This window comes from Athene noctua, chromosome 10 (assembly GCF_965140245.1).
Source record: "Athene noctua chromosome 10, bAthNoc1.hap1.1, whole genome shotgun sequence".
NCBI classification, from domain to species: domain Eukaryota; kingdom Metazoa; phylum Chordata; class Aves; order Strigiformes; family Strigidae; genus Athene; species Athene noctua.
The window spans coordinates 15,146,505-15,167,281 of record NC_134046.1 but is presented as its reverse complement, the minus strand read 5'-3'; the positions used below and the strand labels follow the sequence as shown (position 1 = coordinate 15,167,281).

General features: G+C 54.2%; 1 protein-coding gene across 5 annotated transcripts in view; it reads right to left on the bottom strand.

Annotated features, from left to right (window-relative positions):
* The window catches only part of ERC2 (ELKS/RAB6-interacting/CAST family member 2), a 585,639-nt gene that overhangs the window by 376,898 nt on the left and 187,964 nt on the right, over positions 1 to 20,777 (bottom strand). The window lies entirely within an intron of this gene.

Here is a 20,777-nt window from a genome sequence, read left to right as displayed (position 1 = left end):
GGAGTGAACGACCTTGCTCCTCGGACTGACCGCAAGAGGCGCCTGCCTGCAAACTCACAGGAGAACGGCCCGGAGCCCAAGCGCCTCTGCCTGCCAGGGAGCATCCAGAGCAGGGAGGCGGGTGCCTGCCCACCTTCGTCAGTGATGGCAGAGAGAAGGTTACCATCACCACAGGCAAAGAGAAAGGCACCTCCCAGCACCCTGAATCAGGAGGGCAGTCAGCGGAGGAGGAACAACATCACGCCTAGTGCCATGGGCGTGAATGCCCTTGCGCCTCGGACTGACCGCAAGAGGCACCTGCCCACAGACCCAAGGGAGAACGGCCCGGAGCCCAAGCGCCTCTGCCTGCCAGGGAGCATCCAGAGCAGGGAGGCGGGTGCCTGCCCACCTTCATCAGTGACGGCAGAGAGAAGGTTACCATCACCACAGGCAAAGAGAAAGGCACCTCCCAGCACCCTGAATCAGGAGGGCAGTCAGCGGAGGAGGAACAACATCACGCCTAGTGCCATGGGCGTGAATGCCCTTGCGCCTCGGACTGACCGCAAGAGGCGCCTGCCCGCAGACCCAAGGGAGAACGGCCCGGAGCCCAAGCGCCTCTGCCTGCCAGGGAGCATCCTGAGCAGCGAGGCGGGTGCCTGCCCACCTTCGCGTGGGAAAGCAGAGACAAGGTTACCGCCACCACGGGCAAAGAGGAAGGCACGTCCCTGGAGCCTGAAGGAGGAAAGTCAGCGGAGGTGGAGGAGGAGGAGGAGGAGGAACACTACCCCTCGTGACATGAGAACCACTGACCGCTCTCATGCAACCAGCGTTGTCCAGCAGACAGCTGTGGACACACAGGTGAACAGCATGGGGCCCCACCATGTCTATCTGCTGAGAAGTCCTGTGAGGACCAGGGGCGGCAGTGCACCAGACAACGGCGTGGAGCCCACAGAGGTGAATCCACTGGCTCCCTACCAGCTGCCCAGGCATAACAGTGCACCAAAGGACAGTGTGGAGCCCATGGAGGTGGATCCACCTCAATAAACAAAAACAATAAACAGCAACAGAATAAAAATGCTTCCATCCTCTCTTATTGGGCACTTCGGTGACTGCATCTGCACTCCTGTCACCCCTCCTGGCCTCTGCCTTTTAGTAGGAGGCTCTTTCTTGGAAACTTTCTGCTTCCATGCCCACCTTCGTGCTTTGGCGGTGCCTTACCTTCTGAGGTTTTTTAAGCTATAATATCAGTAACCTGATACTAGTTTTTTCAATGGAGTAAAATTATCATAAGAGAGGCGTTGAACCCTAGGAATGTCTTGTTTCCCCCACCACTGAGGGATCCTCTGAGAGGCCGGGTAAGGTGGACAACTGTTCAACCTCCTCCAGGGCAGCTACACCAAAAGCCCACCGGTACCCTTTTGGGTCTCTGAAGTACCCTCTCCTGAGATAGTCTGTGCCCAGGATGCACGGGGCATCTGGGCCAGTCACAATGGGGTGCTTATACCAGTCCCTCCCAGTCAGGCTCACTGCAGCTTCCAGTAGGGTCAGCTGTTGGGATCCCCCTGTCACTCCGGAGATGCAGATGGATTCAACCCCACTGCAGCTCGATGGCATCGGGGTGCACTGACCGCCAGTGTCCACCAAAGCCTTATACTCTTGTGGGTCTGACGTGCCAGGCCATCGGATCCACACTGTCCAGTAAATCCCATTATCCCTTTCCTCCACCTGGCTGGAGGCAGGGCCCCTCTAATCCTGCTCATCATCACTCACTTCTTGTGAGAATGATTTAGTGGTCCCCTCAAGAGGGTCAGACATAACGTTCGCCGTTCTATTCTGTCTGGGGGATTTCCGACTGGACACTGGAGCTGCGCTTTTCGTGGAGGACTCCCCTTTAGTGATGGTCTTCCCTTTCAGCTGCTCTACTCGTGCAGCTAGGGCGGCAGTGGGCTGTCCATCCCACCTCCTCACGTTTTCTACATGGTCACGGAGGAAAAACCACAGGGTGCCTCGTGGTGTGTACCTTCTGCTGCCTTTCTCTTGGGTGGGGAAACGTTTACTTCTAAAGGCTGAGACATTAGCCCGTGCAGGTGGATGTAGGACACGTCCTCTTCCACTCTCTGGACCCTCTGAGACTGCTCCTTTACAGCTGAAACCCAGGAATGTTGGGATGACGGGAGATTTCACTCATATTGCCGGAGCTTGCCAACCACTCCATCCACTGTTAGAGTCTGGGTGTCTGTCCACCAGGACACTATGGCCAATGCTTTCGAGTGCGCTTCTGGTGCGCTCTTCAGGAACTTTCGCCACATCAGGTGTGTGCAAGGGGCCTGATCTGGGTCCACGGGTGGCTGCTCATCATTCAGGTCACGGTAAATCATGTCAAACACAGCCAGTTCCCTGAGGTTCTGGATGCCTTTCTCAATGCTGGTCCATTTGCTTAGCTGACACAGGATATCATCCTTGCAGGGGTACCTCTCCCTTACACTGAGCAGGAGTCGCCTCCAAAGGCTGAGGGTTTGAGTCTGTTTCCCTATTTCCCTATCAATGCCAGCCTCCTTGGCCAAAGATCCCAGCTGCTTGGCCTCTCTCCCCTCCATTTCAAAAGCACTGGCTCCACTGTCCCAGCATCGGAGCAGCCAGGTACAAATCTGCTCGCCTCCCAGGCGGCCGCAATCTCTCCACATATCTCACAGCTCAGTCAGGGATAGAGATTGGACGATCACCTCTGGCCCTTCCTCCTGTTCCCGTGATGGGCCTGGCTCATCCCCATCCCCCACTTTGCGAGCTGACTTTCTGGTATATTTTGTTTTCTGTATCGGGGCAACTGATACCGGCACTGGTTGGCTCTCCGGCTCAGCTGCTGTGCTGGTGGAGGCGACTGATACTGGCTCTGCCTGTCCCCCCGGACCAGCTGCTGTACCAGTAAGTTCACTCTCAGATCCCGCAGCCCTTTTCTCCCCCTTGAGGACAGTGCGTGGTATTAAAAAGGACACAGTAGGCATGGGCAAGTCCCCAACACATTGCAGCGAGGTGTGTCTCCTGGGTTTTGCCAGCTTGGTAACACACCCTTTCTAAGCACTCCATCAGTTTATCAGGGCTCTGCATTTGTTCGGGAGTGAAATTCCAAAGCATTGGAGGTGACCACTGACTCGGGCATTTGCCCATCTCTTCCCACACCCCTTGCCACTCACTATTATCTGACCTCGGGGCAGGTTTCAGGGCGCTGCTATTGTTAGAGAAGTGCCGCATGGCCAAAACCAAAATCAGGCAGGCATTCAGAAAGCATTGCGCCACAATCACACTGGCCTGCATGCTCCGAGGATAATTGACACTCTCAAAAACCGAGAGGATCTCTTCCCCTGGCTCACCCATAGAGGGGGTGAGACCCCTAACAAAAGCCCAGGCAGCAAATGGGTACCGGCCCGCCCCCACAAACAGTGATACAAACACATTATAAACAGACGGTAGCCAGTATAACAAAACAAGCCCCTTTAGACATTTTCCACTGACAACAAACATCAGCACTGGGAATACACAGTGGATATAAGGAATAATCCAGCCCCACCACGCAAGCAAGTGGGCCAGCATTGCAAACATTTTCTTATCAAGCAGGACAAATACAAACAGAAAAAAAAATTGCACCCAACAGATTGCTCCAACACACCCTGCTCAGGGTCTGTCCCTTTTTGAACCTTATTTCAACCCTCTTGCACCCCACGTTGGTGTGCCAAAAAAGGCTGTGATAGTTTTAAGCCCTGCCGGGACCGGCGACCACGTTGCCGTTGTCCCTCCCCCACCCTCGGACACAAGTAGGGCACAAACCCTGGGTTAAAATAAGAAGAAATTTAATACAACAGTGTAATAAACAATATGAACAACAACAATAGCAATAATAAAAACAACAAACAGTAATAACAGTAAACAAGACAAAAGATATACAGAGAAATACCGCAATGGACACAGCCAGCCCTTCGCACGTGCTTCCCGCGACCAAAGCCACAAAGGAAAGCTTCCCGCGCTGCCGCACTGGACCTGACGTCAGCATGGTATGAATAACTGACTGGAAATAACCTGGCTGGAGATCCCTTCTCCCTCCTGGGGAAACTTAACCCTATTCTAGCTGAACCAGGACAAGTGGTCAGTTAATAAAGTCACCAGCACAATTGTTCTCTGAATCACTGTGGAGACTTGGCCTGCCCTGCGGCTCTGCCGAGCAGAGACTGGCTCTGCCACCGGCAGGTAGGCAGGCTCTTGGGCAATTTGAAAGACTCACCCCCCTCGTAACCCACTGTGTGGGATGAGACACCAACTGGGTACAAAAGACCAAAATTATTTGAGAACAGAAGCTTTTTTCCTACTGAGGCATTAGCAATATTCAGGATTATTACCATTTTCCTAAGTTTTTATTTCCCACCTCCTTTGCAGGCGATGTGCTCCAGCACAGAATTTGGCACTGTGAATTTTGAATTAGTTGCTTTATTTGAACTAGCACCAGTACTTCATACATCAGTCAGAAAATCCTGCGGTCACACATGCCTTTGGTAGTGATGTTCCTCCCAGGCTTTTTATGGAATCCTCACACAAATACTGACCTTCCCTCTCCCCCTGCAGATTAAATGCTGCCTTCCCCAAGGTGCGACTACGGGTCAGGAGGAGCAAAGGCAGTATATGGCAACAAAACACACACAAATGCTTCCTCTAAAATGACAGAGGCGTTTTCATTATGAAAATGATTCAAAATTGGGAAAACTGATTGATGAACAGTTTGCAAAACTGCCTTTGCTCTACAGTCCAAATACTCTCAGTCCCCTTCTGGAGGATGGCTTGGAGGCCAGCAGGATTTACCTGTGAGAACTGGGACAACTCCATCAAGGGCAGATACCTGGGCCAAAGGCAAATGCCCAGCCTACAAACAGAATCACATTCGCCACATCTGGAAAGACCAAACCAGCAACAGGCCAGCCCTTGCACTTCCCTTTACCTCCCGGTCCCCAGGAGAGGCCTACAAAGGCTGAATTGCACTTCCAGGCTGAGAAGCTCCACCCTGAGCAAAGGTGTTCTTTGCATCTCTCCCTCTACTCTGGCTGTCTAAGGTCTTAGAAGACCAAGAGCTTCTTGAAGATGAAGCCAGGCAATTCCATGGCAGTGTACTCCATGGCAGTGCACAACGAGTAGCAACAGATCGTGCAAAGACATTAGAGAGACAGCTGTTGCTTTGGAAAAGCAGAAGACTGCAGTTCTGCCAGGAAGAAGCGCTGGACCTCATCCTTAAGGTCCCTTCGAGCTATTTTATTAGGCGTTCTTTTCAAGACTAGCCAATAAACCATTAAACCTCAAACAGTGAAACAACCACCAAAAAAACCCAATAAACATGCCTCCTCTCTTATCTGGCACTTCAGCAACATCATCTGGGCTCCTTTGTCCCCTCCTGGTCTCCACAGTCCAGGAAAGATCTGTTGTGAGCCCAGCCCAAAGCCTTTGAGGTGGGGAGGGGTGTACAAGGGCAGGCAAAGGCAGCTTCCTCTGGTCTGCATCAGGAAGGGAAGAAATGCTCAGGGGTGGACCTGACTGGTGACTACAGCTGAACAAGCAGCACTAGGCCTAGGAGGAATCCCAGCTAGGTGAAAGGAAGACTGTCACCGTGAAGCTGCTCAGACATGGCGCAGAGGCCCCAGAGCGGCTGTGGAGCCTCTGTGCTTGAGAGCATCTAAACACGGCTGAACAAAGACCCAAGCAACGGGATGCAACTGGAGCTGCTCTGAGAAGGAGCTTGGACTAGAGACCTCCAAGTGTCTCTCCCAACCTTTGTGCTTCTGCGGGTCTTTGAACATAACCTGTCCTGCCATCCCCAGGGTCCTCCCTCAGTGGCCTCCAGCAGGCTCCTTGCATTGTCCTGGCACAGCAGCTCAAAGGACACCAGGCCCTCTCGTCCCCTTCTCCTTCAGAGCTCCGTGTACGTGAAATGGCACCTCTCCACGCTCCAGAGCAGAGCCAGGGGATGGGGAAGAAGAGTCCACACAACAAGTGGCAATCAGCAGTTCTACACAGAGAGCTGTCAGACCTTGCGCAGGCCGGCTGGATCTCACTTCCCTGCCAGTGGGATGTCTTCATGTTTTGCCCCCTCTCAGCCACTGCCAAGCACAGGAGACTCTGCCGCTTCCAGGGCATTGGCTCGGTGGAGAGTTGCTGAGGACCCCTGACCCTCCTGGAACATGGCTGCCACTGTCTCATTGAGGGGAACCCTGGCACGGGATGAGGAGGGGGCTGGAGCCCAGGGCTTACAAGGGGAGGTGGAGGAGGGCAGTCTCTGTGCCCAAGGGGCAGCCTTTCTCTTGGACAAGCATCATGGCAGGTGGGAGTGAGTCCCAGGAAGGGGACCCTCAGCCCCTGCGACCCTTCTTCTCCCGCATTTGGGCATCGCTCAGACCACGGGCCCACCACGCCCTAACCTGCCACAGTTGGACACGCCCACTGGCCGCAGTCACCATCACCATCACAATGGCCCGGTGATGTCACAAACAACCACAACAGCCTTTTGTTCCGGCCCTATAAAAACAGGGACCCTGCAGCTGGCCCACAGCTTGCCGAGCTTCCAGGCCCTCAGAAGCCAAGCATACCTGGAAGGAAGAGGAGCCGGAGCATCAAGGCGGGTGGCTGCCTACCTTTGCGTGGGACAGCAAACAGATCATTCCCACCACCGGCAAAGAGGAAGACACCTCCCAGCAGCCTGAATCAGGAGGGCAGTCAGTGGAGGAGGAGGACATCACCCCTACTGCCATGGGAGTGAACGACCTTGCTCCTCGGACTGACCGCAAGAGGCGCCTGCCTGCAAACTCACAGGAGAACGGCCCGGAGCCCAAGCGCCTCTGCCTGCCAGGGAGCATCCAGAGCAGGGAGGCGGGTGCCTGCCCACCTTCGTCAGTGATGGCAGAGAGAAGGTTACCATCACCACAGGCAAAGAGAAAGGCACCTCCCAGCACCCTGAATCAGGAGGGCAGTCAGCGGAGGAGGAACAACATCACGCCTAGTGCCATGGGCGTGAATGCCCTTGCGCCTCGGACTGACCGCAAGAGGCACCTGCCCACAGACCCAAGGGAGAACGGCCCGGAGCCCAAGCGCCTCTGCCTGCCAGGGAGCATCCAGAGCAGGGAGGCGGGTGCCTGCCCACCTTCATCAGTGACGGCAGAGAGAAGGTTACCATCACCACAGGCAAAGAGAAAGGCACCTCCCAGCACCCTGAATCAGGAGGGCAGTCAGCGGAGGAGGAACAACATCACGCCTAGTGCCATGGGCGTGAATGCCCTTGCGCCTCGGACTGACCGCAAGAGGCGCCTGCCCGCAGACCCAAGGGAGAACGGCCCGGAGCCCAAGCGCCTCTGCCTGCCAGGGAGCATCCTGAGCAGCGAGGCGGGTGCCTGCCCACCTTCGCGTGGGAAAGCAGAGACAAGGTTACCGCCACCACGGGCAAAGAGGAAGGCACGTCCCTGGAGCCTGAAGGAGGAAAGTCAGCGGAGGTGGAGGAGGAGGAGGAGGAGGAACACTACCCCTCGTGACATGAGAACCACTGACCGCTCTCATGCAACCAGCGTTGTCCAGCAGACAGCTGTGGACACACAGGTGAACAGCATGGGGCCCCACCATGTCTATCTGCTGAGAAGTCCTGTGAGGACCAGGGGCGGCAGTGCACCAGACAACGGCGTGGAGCCCACAGAGGTGAATCCACTGGCTCCCTACCAGCTGCCCAGGCATAACAGTGCACCAAAGGACAGTGTGGAGCCCATGGAGGTGGATCCACCTCAATAAACAAAAACAATAAACAGCAACAGAATAAAAATGCTTCCATCCTCTCTTATTGGGCACTTCGGTGACTGCATCTGCACTCCTGTCACCCCTCCTGGCCTCTGCCTTTTAGTAGGAGGCTCTTTCTTGGAAACTTTCTGCTTCCATGCCCACCTTCGTGCTTTGGCGGTGCCTTACCTTCTGAGGTTTTTTAAGCTATAATATCAGTAACCTGATACTAGTTTTTTCAATGGAGTAAAATTATCATAAGAGAGGCGTTGAACCCTAGGAATGTCTTGTTTCCCCCACCACTGAGGGATCCTCTGAGAGGCCGGGTAAGGTGGACAACTGTTCAACCTCCTCCAGGGCAGCTACACCAAAAGCCCACCGGTACCCTTTTGGGTCTCTGAAGTACCCTCTCCTGAGATAGTCTGTGCCCAGGATGCACGGGGCATCTGGGCCAGTCACAATGGGGTGCTTATACCAGTCCCTCCCAGTCAGGCTCACTGCAGCTTCCAGTAGGGTCAGCTGTTGGGATCCCCCTGTCACTCCGGAGATGCAGATGGATTCAACCCCACTGCAGCTCGATGGCATCGGGGTGCACTGACCGCCAGTGTCCACCAAAGCCTTATACTCTTGTGGGTCTGACGTGCCAGGCCATCGGATCCACACTGTCCAGTAAATCCCATTATCCCTTTCCTCCACCTGGCTGGAGGCAGGGCCCCTCTAATCCTGCTCATCATCACTCACTTCTTGTGAGAATGATTTAGTGGTCCCCTCAAGAGGGTCAGACATAACGTTCGCCGTTCTATTCTGTCTGGGGGATTTCCGACTGGACACTGGAGCTGCGCTTTTCGTGGAGGACTCCCCTTTAGTGATGGTCTTCCCTTTCAGCTGCTCTACTCGTGCAGCTAGGGCGGCAGTGGGCTGTCCATCCCACCTCCTCACGTTTTCTACATGGTCACGGAGGAAAAACCACAGGGTGCCTCGTGGTGTGTACCTTCTGCTGCCTTTCTCTTGGGTGGGGAAACGTTTACTTCTAAAGGCTGAGACATTAGCCCGTGCAGGTGGATGTAGGACACGTCCTCTTCCACTCTCTGGACCCTCTGAGACTGCTCCTTTACAGCTGAAACCCAGGAATGTTGGGATGACGGGAGATTTCACTCATATTGCCGGAGCTTGCCAACCACTCCATCCACTGTTAGAGTCTGGGTGTCTGTCCACCAGGACACTATGGCCAATGCTTTCGAGTGCGCTTCTGGTGCGCTCTTCAGGAACTTTCGCCACATCAGGTGTGTGCAAGGGGCCTGATCTGGGTCCACGGGTGGCTGCTCATCATTCAGGTCACGGTAAATCATGTCAAACACAGCCAGTTCCCTGAGGTTCTGGATGCCTTTCTCAATGCTGGTCCATTTGCTTAGCTGACACAGGATATCATCCTTGCAGGGGTACCTCTCCCTTACACTGAGCAGGAGTCGCCTCCAAAGGCTGAGGGTTTGAGTCTGTTTCCCTATTTCCCTATCAATGCCAGCCTCCTTGGCCAAAGATCCCAGCTGCTTGGCCTCTCTCCCCTCCATTTCAAAAGCACTGGCTCCACTGTCCCAGCATCGGAGCAGCCAGGTACAAATCTGCTCGCCTCCCAGGCGGCCGCAATCTCTCCACATATCTCACAGCTCAGTCAGGGATAGAGATTGGACGATCACCTCTGGCCCTTCCTCCTGTTCCCGTGATGGGCCTGGCTCATCCCCATCCCCCACTTTGCGAGCTGACTTTCTGGTATATTTTGTTTTCTGTATCGGGGCAACTGATACCGGCACTGGTTGGCTCTCCGGCTCAGCTGCTGTGCTGGTGGAGGCGACTGATACTGGCTCTGCCTGTCCCCCCGGACCAGCTGCTGTACCAGTAAGTTCACTCTCAGATCCCGCAGCCCTTTTCTCCCCCTTGAGGACAGTGCGTGGTATTAAAAAGGACACAGTAGGCATGGGCAAGTCCCCAACACATTGCAGCGAGGTGTGTCTCCTGGGTTTTGCCAGCTTGGTAACACACCCTTTCTAAGCACTCCATCAGTTTATCAGGGCTCTGCATTTGTTCGGGAGTGAAATTCCAAAGCATTGGAGGTGACCACTGACTCGGGCATTTGCCCATCTCTTCCCACACCCCTTGCCACTCACTATTATCTGACCTCGGGGCAGGTTTCAGGGCGCTGCTATTGTTAGAGAAGTGCCGCATGGCCAAAACCAAAATCAGGCAGGCATTCAGAAAGCATTGCGCCACAATCACACTGGCCTGCATGCTCCGAGGATAATTGACACTCTCAAAAACCGAGAGGATCTCTTCCCCTGGCTCACCCATAGAGGGGGTGAGACCCCTAACAAAAGCCCAGGCAGCAAATGGGTACCGGCCCGCCCCCACAAACAGTGATACAAACACATTATAAACAGACGGTAGCCAGTATAACAAAACAAGCCCCTTTAGACATTTTCCACTGACAACAAACATCAGCACTGGGAATACACAGTGGATATAAGGAATAATCCAGCCCCACCACGCAAGCAAGTGGGCCAGCATTGCAAACATTTTCTTATCAAGCAGGACAAATACAAACAGAAAAAAAAATTGCACCCAACAGATTGCTCCAACACACCCTGCTCAGGGTCTGTCCCTTTTTGAACCTTATTTCAACCCTCTTGCGCCCCACGTTGGTGTGCCAAAAAAGGCTGTGATAGTTTTAAGCCCTGCCGGGACCGGCGACCACGTTGCCGTTGTCCCTCCCCCACCCTCGGACACAAGTAGGGCACAAACCCTGGGTTAAAATAAGAAGAAATTTAATACAACAGTGTAATAAACAATATGAACAACAACAATAGCAATAATAAAAACAACAAACAGTAATAACAGTAAACAAGACAAAAGATATACAGAGAAATACCGCAATGGACACAGCCAGCCCTTCGCACGTGCTTCCCGCGACCAAAGCCACAAAGGAAAGCTTCCCGCGCTGCCGCACTGGACCTGACGTCAGCATGGTATGAATAACTGACTGGAAATAACCTGGCTGGAGATCCCTTCTCCCTCCTGGGGAAACTTAACCCTATTCTAGCTGAACCAGGACAAGTGGTCAGTTAATAAAGTCACCAGCACAATTGTTCTCTGAATCACTGTGGAGACTTGGCCTGCCCTGCGGCTCTGCCGAGCAGAGACTGGCTCTGCCACCGGCAGGTAGGCAGGCTCTTGGGCAATTTGAAAGACTCACCCCCCTCGTAACCCACTGTGTGGGATGAGACACCAACTGGGTACAAAAGACCAAAATTATTTGAGAACAGAAGCTTTTTTCCTACTGAGGCATTAGCAATATTCAGGATTATTACCATTTTCCTAAGTTTTTATTTCCCACCTCCTTTGCAGGCGATGTGCTCCAGCACAGAATTTGGCACTGTGAATTTTGAATTAGTTGCTTTATTTGAACTAGCACCAGTACTTCATACATCAGTCAGAAAATCCTGCGGTCACACATGCCTTTGGTAGTGATGTTCCTCCCAGGCTTTTTATGGAATCCTCACACAAATACTGACCTTCCCTCTCCCCCTGCAGATTAAATGCTGCCTTCCCCAAGGTGCGACTACGGGTCAGGAGGAGCAAAGGCAGTATATGGCAACAAAACACACACAAATGCTTCCTCTAAAATGACAGAGGCGTTTTCATTATGAAAATGATTCAAAATTGGGAAAACTGATTGATGAACAGTTTGCAAAACTGCCTTTGCTCTACAGTCCAAATACTCTCAGTCCCCTTCTGGAGGATGGCTTGGAGGCCAGCAGGATTTACCTGTGAGAACTGGGACAACTCCATCAAGGGCAGATACCTGGGCCAAAGGCAAATGCCCAGCCTACAAACAGAATCACATTCGCCACATCTGGAAAGACCAAACCAGCAACAGGCCAGCCCTTGCACTTCCCTTTACCTCCCGGTCCCCAGGAGAGGCCTACAAAGGCTGAATTGCACTTCCAGGCTGAGAAGCTCCACCCTGAGCAAAGGTGTTCTTTGCATCTCTCCCTCTACTCTGGCTGTCTAAGGTCTTAGAAGACCAAGAGCTTCTTGAAGATGAAGCCAGGCAATTCCATGGCAGTGTACTCCATGGCAGTGCACAACGAGTAGCAACAGATCGTGCAAAGACATTAGAGAGACAGCTGTTGCTTTGGAAAAGCAGAAGACTGCAGTTCTGCCAGGAAGAAGCGCTGGACCTCATCCTTAAGGTCCCTTCGAGCTATTTTATTAGGCGTTCTTTTCAAGACTAGCCAATAAACCATTAAACCTCAAACAGTGAAACAACCACCAAAAAAACCCAATAAACATGCCTCCTCTCTTATCTGACACTTCAGCAACATCATCTGGGCTCCTCTGTCCCCTCCTGGTCTCCACAGTCCAGGAAAGATCTGTTGTGAGCCCAGCCCAAAGCCTTTGAGGTGGGGAGGGGTGTACAAGGGCAGGCAAAGGCAGCTTCCTCTGGTCTGCATCAGGAAGGGAAGAAATGCTCAGGGGTGGACCTGACTGGTGACTACAGCTGAACAAGCAGCACTAGGCCTAGGAGGAATCCCAGCTAGGTGAAAGGAAGACTGTCACCGTGAAGCTGCTCAGACATGGCGCAGAGGCCCCAGAGCGGCTGTGGAGCCTCTGTGCTTGAGAGCATCTAAACACGGCTGAACAAAGACCCAAGCAACGGGATGCAACTGGAGCTGCTCTGAGAAGGAGCTTGGACTAGAGACCTCCAAGTGTCTCTCCCAACCTTTGTGCTTCTGCGGGTCTTTGAACATAACCTGTCCTGCCATCCCCAGGGTCCTCCCTCAGTGGCCTCCAGCAGGCTCCTTGCATTGTCCTGGCACAGCAGCTCAAAGGACACCAGGCCCTCTCGTCCCCTTCTCCTTCAGAGCTCCGTGTACGTGAAATGGCACCTCTCCACGCTCCAGAGCAGAGCCAGGGGATGGGGAAGAAGAGTCCACACAACAAGTGGCAATCAGCAGTTCTACACAGAGAGCTGTCAGACCTTGCGCAGGCCGGCTGGATCTCACTTCCCTGCCAGTGGGATGTCTTCATGTTTTGCCCCCTCTCAGCCACTGCCAAGCACAGGAGACTCTGCCGCTTCCAGGGCATTGGCTCGGTGGAGAGTTGCTGAGGACCCCTGACCCTCCTGGAACATGGCTGCCACTGTCTCATTGAGGGGAACCCTGGCACGGGATGAGGAGGGGGCTGGAGCCCAGGGCTTACAAGGGGAGGTGGAGGAGGGCAGTCTCTGTGCCCAAGGGGCAGCCTTTCTCTTGGACAAGCATCATGGCAGGTGGGAGTGAGTCCCAGGAAGGGGACCCTCAGCCCCTGCGACCCTTCTTCTCCCGCATTTGGGCATCGCTCAGACCACGGGCCCACCACGCCCTAACCTGCCACAGTTGGACACGCCCACTGGCCGCAGTCACCATCGCCATCACAATGGCCCGGTGATGTCACAAACAACCACAACAGCCTTTTGTTCCGGACCTATAAAAACAGGGACCCTGCAGCTGGCCCACAGCTTGCCGAGCTTCCAGGCCCTCAGAAGCCAAGCATACCTGGAAGGAAGAGGAGCCGGAGCATCAAGGCGGGTGGCTGCCTACCTTTGCGTGGGACAGCAAACAGATCATTCCCACCACCGGCAAAGAGGAAGACACCTCCCAGCAGCCTGAATCAGGAGGGCAGTCAGTGGAGGAGGAGGACATCACCCCTACTGCCATGGGAGTGAACGACCTTGCTCCTCGGACTGACCGCAAGAGGCGCCTGCCTGCAAACTCACAGGAGAACGGCCCGGAGCCCAAGCGCCTCTGCCTGCCAGGGAGCATCCAGAGCAGGGAGGCGGGTGCCTGCCCACCTTCGTCAGTGATGGCAGAGAGAAGGTTACCATCACCACAGGCAAAGAGAAAGGCACCTCCCAGCACCCTGAATCAGGAGGGCAGTCAGCGGAGGAGGAACAACATCACGCCTAGTGCCATGGGCGTGAATGCCCTTGCGCCTCGGACTGACCGCAAGAGGCGCCTGCCCGCAGACCCAAGGGAGAACGGCCCGGAGCCCAAGCGCCTCTGCCTGCCAGGGAGCATCCTGAGCAGCGAGGCGGGTGCCTGCCCACCTTCGCGTGGGAAAGCAGAGACAAGGTTACCGCCACCACGGGCAAAGAGGAAGGCACGTCCCTGGAGCCTGAAGGAGGAAAGTCAGCGGAGGTGGAGGAGGAGGAGGAGGAGGAACACTACCCCTCGTGACATGAGAACCACTGACCGCTCTCATGCAACCAGCGTTGTCCAGCAGACAGCTGTGGACACACAGGTGAACAGCATGGGGCCCCACCATGTCTATCTGCTGAGAAGTCCTGTGAGGACCAGGGGCGGCAGTGCACCAGACAACGGCGTGGAGCCCACAGAGGTGAATCCACTGGCTCCCTACCAGCTGCCCAGGCATAACAGTGCACCAAAGGACAGTGTGGAGCCCATGGAGGTGGATCCACCTCAATAAACAAAAACAATAAACAGCAACAGAATAAAAATGCTTCCATCCTCTCTTATTGGGCACTTCGGTGACTGCATCTGCACTCCTGTCACCCCTCCTGGCCTCTGCCTTTTAGTAGGAGGCTCTTTCTTGGAAACTTTCTGCTTCCATGCCCACCTTCGTGCTTTGGCGGTGCCTTACCTTCTGAGGTTTTTTAAGCTATAATATCAGTAACCTGATACTAGTTTTTTCAATGGAGTAAAATTATCATAAGAGAGGCGTTGAACCCTAGGAATGTCTTGTTTCCCCCACCACTGAGGGATCCTCTGAGAGGCCGGGTAAGGTGGACAACTGTTCAACCTCCTCCAGGGCAGCTACACCAAAAGCCCACCGGTACCCTTTTGGGTCTCTGAAGTACCCTCTCCTGAGATAGTCTGTGCCCAGGATGCACGGGGCATCTGGGCCAGTCACAATGGGGTGCTTATACCAGTCCCTCCCAGTCAGGCTCACTGCAGCTTCCAGTAGGGTCAGCTGTTGGGATCCCCCTGTCACTCCGGAGATGCAGATGGATTCAACCCCACTGCAGCTCGATGGCATCAGGGTGCACTGACCGCCAGTGTCCACCAAAGCCTTATACTCTTGTGGGTCTGACGTGCCAGGCCATCGGATCCACACTGTTCAGTAAATCCCATTATCCCTTTCCTCCACCTGGCTGGAGGCAGGGCCCCTCTAATCCTGCTCATCATCACTCACTTCTTGTGAGAATGATTTAGTGGTCCCCTCAAGAGGGTCAGACATAACGTTCGCCGTTCTATTCTGTCTGGGGGATTTCCGACTGGACACTGGAGCTGCGCTTTTCGTGGAGGACTCCCCTTTAGTGATGGTCTTCCCTTTCAGCTGCTCTACTCGTGCAGCTAGGGCGGCAGTGGGCTGTCCATCCCACCTCCTCACGTTTTCTACATGGTCACGGAGGAAAAACCACAGGGTGCCTCGTGGTGTGTACCTTCTGCTGCCTTTCTCTTGGGTGGGGAAACGTTTACTTCTAAAGGCTGAGACATTAGCCCGTGCAGGTGGATGTAGGACACGTCCTCTTCCACTCTCTGGACCCTCTGAGACTGCTCCTTTACAGCTGAAACCCAGGAATGTTGGGATGACGGGAGATTTCACTCATATTGCCGGAGCTTGCCAACCACTCCATCCACTGTTAGAGTCTGGGTGTCTGTCCACCAGGACACTATGGCCAATGCTTTCGAGTGTGCTTCTGGTGCGCTCTTCAGGAACTTTCGCCACATCAGGTGTGTGCAAGGGGCCTGATCTGGGTCCACGGGTGGCTGCTCATCATTCAGGTCACGGTAAATCATGTCAAACACAGCCAGTTCCCTGAGGTTCTGGATGCCTTTCTCAATGCTGGTCCATTTGCTTAGCTGACACAGGATATCATCCTTGCAGGGGTACCTCTCCCTTACACTGAGCAGGAGTCGCCTCCAAAGGCTGAGGGTTTGAGTCTGTTTCCCTATTTCCCTATCAATGCCAGCCTCCTTGGCCAAAGATCCCAGCTGCTTGGCCTCTCTCCCCTCCATTTCAAAAGCACTGGCTCCACTGTCCCAGCATCGGAGCAGCCAGGTGCAAATCTGCTCGCCTCCCAGGTGGCCGCAATCTCTCCACATATCTCACAGCTCAGTCAGGGATAGAGATTGGACGATCACCTCTGGCCCTTCCTCCTGTTCCCGTGATGGGCCTGGCTCATCCCCATCCCCCACTTTGCGAGCTGACTTTCTGGTATATTTTGTTTTCTGTATCGGGGCAACTGATACCGGCACTGGTTGGCTCTCCGGCTCAGCTGCTGTGCTGGTGGAGGCGACTGATACTGGCTCTGCCTGTCCCCCCGGACCAGCTGCTGTACCAGTAAGTTCACTCTCAGATCCCGCAGCCCTTTTCTCCCCCTTGAGGACAGTGCGTGGTATTAAAAAGGACACAGTAGGCATGGGCAAGTCCCCAACACATTGCAGCGAGGTGTGTCTCCTGGGTTTTGCCAGCTTGGTAACACACCCTTTCTAAGCACTCCATCAGTTTATCAGGGCTCTGCATTTGTTCGGGAGTGAAATTCCAAAGCATTGGAGGTGACCACTGACTCGGGCATTTGCCCATCTCTTCCCACACCCCTTGCCACTCACTATTATCTGACCTCGGGGCAGGTTTCAGGGCGCTGCTATTGTTAGAGAAGTGCCGCATGGCCAAAACCAAAATCAGGCAGGCATTCAGAAAGCATTGCGCCACAATCACACTGGCCGGCATGCTCCGAGGATAATTGACACTCTCAAAAACCGAGAGGATCTCTTCCCCTGGCTCACCCATAGAGGGGGTGAGACCCCTAACAAAAGCCCAGGCAGCAAATGGGTACCGGCCCGCCCCCACAAACAGTGATACAAACACATTATAAACAGACGGTAGCCAGTATAACAAAACAAGCCCCTTTAGACATTTTCCACTGACAACAAACATCAGCACTGGGAATACACAGTGGATATAAGGAATAATCCAGCCCCACCACGCAAGCAAGTGGGCCAGCATTGCAAACATTTTCTTATCAAGCAGGACAAATACAAACAGAAAAAAAAATTGCACCCAACAGATTGCTCCAACACACCCTGCTCAGGGTCTGTCCCTTTTTGAACCTTATTTCAACCCTCTTGCGCCCCACGTTGGTGTGCCAAAAAAGGCTGTGATAGTTTTAAGCCCTGCCGGGACCAGCGACCACGTTGCCGTTGTCCCTCCCCCACCCTCGGACACAAGTAGGGCACAAACCCTGGGTTAAAATAAGAAGAAATTTAATACAACAGTGTAATAAACAATATGAACAACAACAATAGCAATAATAAAAACAACAAACAGTAATAACAGTAAACAAGACAAAAGATATACAGAGAAATACCGCAATGGACACAGCCAGCCCTTCGCACGTGCTTCCCGCGACCAAAGCCACAAAGGAAAGCTTCCCGCGCTGCCGCACTGGACCTGACGTCAGCATGGTATGAATAACTGACTGGAAATAACCTGGCTGGAGATCCCTTCTCCCTCCTGGGGAAACTTAACCCTATTCTAGCTGAACCAGGACAAGTGGTCAGTTAATAAAGTCACCAGCACAATTGTTCTCTGAATCACTGTGGAGACTTGGCCTGCCCTGCGGCTCTGCCGAGCAGAGACTGGCTCTGCCACCGGCAGGTAGGCAGGCTCTTGGGCAATTTGAAAGACTCACCCCCCTCGTAACCCACTGTGTGGGATGAGACACCAACTGGGTACAAAAGACCAAAATTATTTGAGAACAGAAGCTTTTTTCCTACTGAGGCATTAGCAATATTCAGGATTATTACCATTTTCCTAAGTTTTTATTTCCCACCTCCTTTGCAGGCGATGTGCTCCAGCACAGAATTTGGCACTGTGAATTTTGAATTAGTTGCTTTATTTGAACTAGCACCAGTACTTCATACATCAGTCAGAAAATCCTGCGGTCACACATGCCTTTGGTAGTGATGTTCCTCCCAGGCTTTTTATGGAATCCTCACACAAATACTGACCTTCCCTCTCCCCCTGCAGATTAAATGCTGCCTTCCCCAAGGTGCGACTACGGGTCAGGAGGAGCAAAGGCAGTATATGGCAACAAAACACACACAAATGCTTCCTCTAAAATGACAGAGGCGTTTTCATTATGAAAATGATTCAAAATTGGGAAAACTGATTGATGAACAGTTTGCAAAACTGCCTTTGCTCTACAGTCCAAATACTCTCAGTCCCCTTCTGGAGGATGGCTTGGAGGCCAGCAGGATTTACCTGTGAGAACTGGGACAACTCCATCAAGGGCAGATACCTGGGCCAAAGGCAAATGCCCAGCCTACAAACAGAATCACATTCGCCACATCTGGAAAGACCAAACCAGCAACAGGCCAGCCCTTGCACTTCCCTTTACCTCCCGGTCCCCAGGAGAGGCCTACAAAGGCTGAATTGCACTTCCAGGCTGAGAAGCTCCACCCTGAGCAAAGGTGTTCTTTGCATCTCTCCCTCTACTCTGGCTGTCTAAGGTCTTAGAAGACCAAGAGCTTCTTGAAGATGAAGCCAGGCAATTCCATGGCAGTGTACTCCATGGCAGTGCACAACGAGTAGCAACAGATCGTGCAAAGACATTAGAGAGACAGCTGTTGCTTTGGAAAAGCAGAAGACTGCAGTTCTGCCAGGAAGAAGCGCTGGACCTCATCCTTAAGGTCCCTTCGAGCTATTTTATTAGGCGTTCTTTTCAAGACTAGCCAATAAACCATTAAACCTCAAACAGTGAAACAACCACCAAAAAAACCCAATAAACATGCCTCCTCTCTTATCTGGCACTTCAGCAACATCATCTGGGCTCCTTTGTCCCCTCCTGGTCTCCACAGTCCAGGAAAGATCTGTTGTGAGCCCAGCCCAAAGCCTTTGAGGTGGGGAGGGGTGTACAAGGGCAGGCAAAGGCAGCTTCCTCTGGTCTGCATCAGGAAGGGAAGAAATGCTCAGGGGTGGACCTGACTGGTGACTACAGCTGAACAAGCAGCACTAGGCCTAGGAGGAATCCCAGCTAGGTGAAAGGAAGACTGTCACCGTGAAGCTGCTCAGACATGGCGCAGAGGCCCCAGAGCGGCTGTGGAGCCTCTGTGCTTGAGAGCATCTAAACACGGCTGAACAAAGACCCAAGCAACGGGATGCAACTGGAGCTGCTCTGAGAAGGAGCTTGGACTAGAGACCTCCAAGTGTCTCTCCCAACCTTTGTGCTTCTGCGGGTCTTTGAACATAACCTGTCCTGCCATCCCCAGGGTCCTCCCTCAGTGGCCTCCAGCAGGCTCCTTGCATTGTCCTGGCACAGCAGCTCAAAGGACACCAGGCCCTCTCGTCCCCTTCTCCTTCAGAGCTCCGTGTACGTGAAATGGCACCTCTCCACGCTCCAGAGCAGAGCCAGGGGATGGGGAAGAAGAGTCCACACAACAAGTGGCAATCAGCAGTTCTACACAGAGAGCTGTCAGACCTTGCGCAGGCCGGCTGGATCTCACTTCCCTGCCAGTGGGATGTCTTCATGTTTTGCCCCCTCTCAGCCACTGCCAAGCACAGGAGACTCTGCCGCTTCCAGGGCATTGGCTCGGTGGAGAGTTGCTGAGGACCCCTGACCCTCCTGGAACATGGCTGCCACTGTCTCATTGAGGGGAACCCTGGCACGGGATGAGGAGGGGGCTGGAGCCCAGGGCTTACAAGGGGAGGTGGAGGAGGGCAGTCTCTGTGCCCAAGGGGCAGCCTTTCTCTTGGACAAGCATCATGGCAGGTGGGAGTGAGTCCCAGGAAGGGGACCCTCAGCCCCTGCGACCCTTCTTCTCCCGCATTTGGGCATCGCTCAGACCACGGGCCCACCACGCCCTAACCTGCCACAGTTGGACACGCCCACTGGCCGCAGTCACCATCGCCATCACAATGGCCCGGTGATGTCACAAACAACCACAACAGCCTTTTGTTCCGGCCCTATAAAAACAGGGACCCTGCAGCTGGCCCACAGCTTGCCGAGCTTCCAGGCCCTCAGAAGCCAAGCATACCTGGAAGGAAGAGGAGCCGGAGCATCAAGGCGGGTGGCTGCCTACCTTTGCGTGGGACAGCAAACAGATCATTCCCACCACCGGCAAAGAGGAAGACACCTCCCAGCAGCCTGAATCAGGAGGGCAGTCAGTGGAGGAGGAGGACATCACCCCTACTGCCATGGGAGTGAACGACCTTGCTCCTCGGACTGACCGCAAGAGGCGCCTGCCTGCAAACTCACAGGAGAACGGCCCGGAGCCCAAGCGCCTCTGCCTGCCAGGGAGCATCCAGAGCAGGGAGGCGGGTGCCTGCCCACCTTCGTCAGTGATGGCAGAGAGAAGGTTACCATCACCACAGGCAAAGAGAAAGGCACCTCCCAGCACCCTGAATCAGGAGGGCAGTCAGCGGAGGAGGAACAACATCACGCCTAGTGCCATGGGCGTGAATGCCCTTGCGCCTCGGACTGACCGCAAGAGGCACCTGCCCACAGACCCAAGGGAGAACGGCCCGGAGCCCAAGCGCCTCTGCCTGCCAGGGAGCATCCAGAGCAGGGAGGCGGGTGCCTGCCCACCTTCATCAGTGACGGCAGAGAGAAGGTTACCATCACCACAGGCAAAGAGAAAGGCACCTCCCAGCACCCTGAATCAGGAGGGCAGTCAGCGGAGGAGGAACAACATCACGCCTAGTGCCATGGGCGTGAATGCCCTTGCGCCTCGGACTGACCGCAAGAGGCGCCTGCCCGCAGACCCAAGGGAGAACGGCCCGGAGCCCAAGCGCCTCTGCCTGCCAGGGAGCATCCTGAGCAGCGAGGCGGGTGCCTGCCCACCTTCGCGTGGGAAAGCAGAGACAAGGTTACCGCCACCACGGGCAAAGAGGAAGGCACGTCCCTGGAGCCTGAAGGAGGAAAGTCAGCGGAGGTGGAGGAGGAGGAGGAGGAG